The sequence below is a fragment of the Penaeus monodon genome, chromosome 24 (genome assembly GCF_015228065.2).
Source record: "Penaeus monodon isolate SGIC_2016 chromosome 24, NSTDA_Pmon_1, whole genome shotgun sequence".
In the NCBI taxonomy this organism is placed as follows: Eukaryota; Metazoa; Arthropoda; class Malacostraca; order Decapoda; family Penaeidae; genus Penaeus; species Penaeus monodon.
In genome coordinates, this window is record NC_051409.1 from 33,171,173 (window position 1) to 33,171,541 (window position 369).

Here is a 369-nt window from a genome sequence, read left to right on the forward strand (position 1 = left end):
GATACTTGCAAACCATTGCCCCAAGCTCTATTAACAAGACACACAGCAAACAATATTGCCTGAAGTTATTTTCCAATAATATATATCAACGCATAGTGCACAATATCAGGCCGGGCTATATCATGTGCAATATTTCCACTGCAGACTGTGGTATAACGTCCCTATGTGCTGGGTCAATAGCTATGAGATCAATATTTGATATTGCATATGCAATGATATTAATCTAAGCTTATATACCTTTTAAATTCCTTAACGATGTTGTACCTGAACTGACGTTTCAATTTCGGTATTTTATTTTATGGAAGTGCATTAATGTTTTTGTAATATATTGCTGTATTAACCTAGTTTCGCTGTAATCATGTTTTTGCC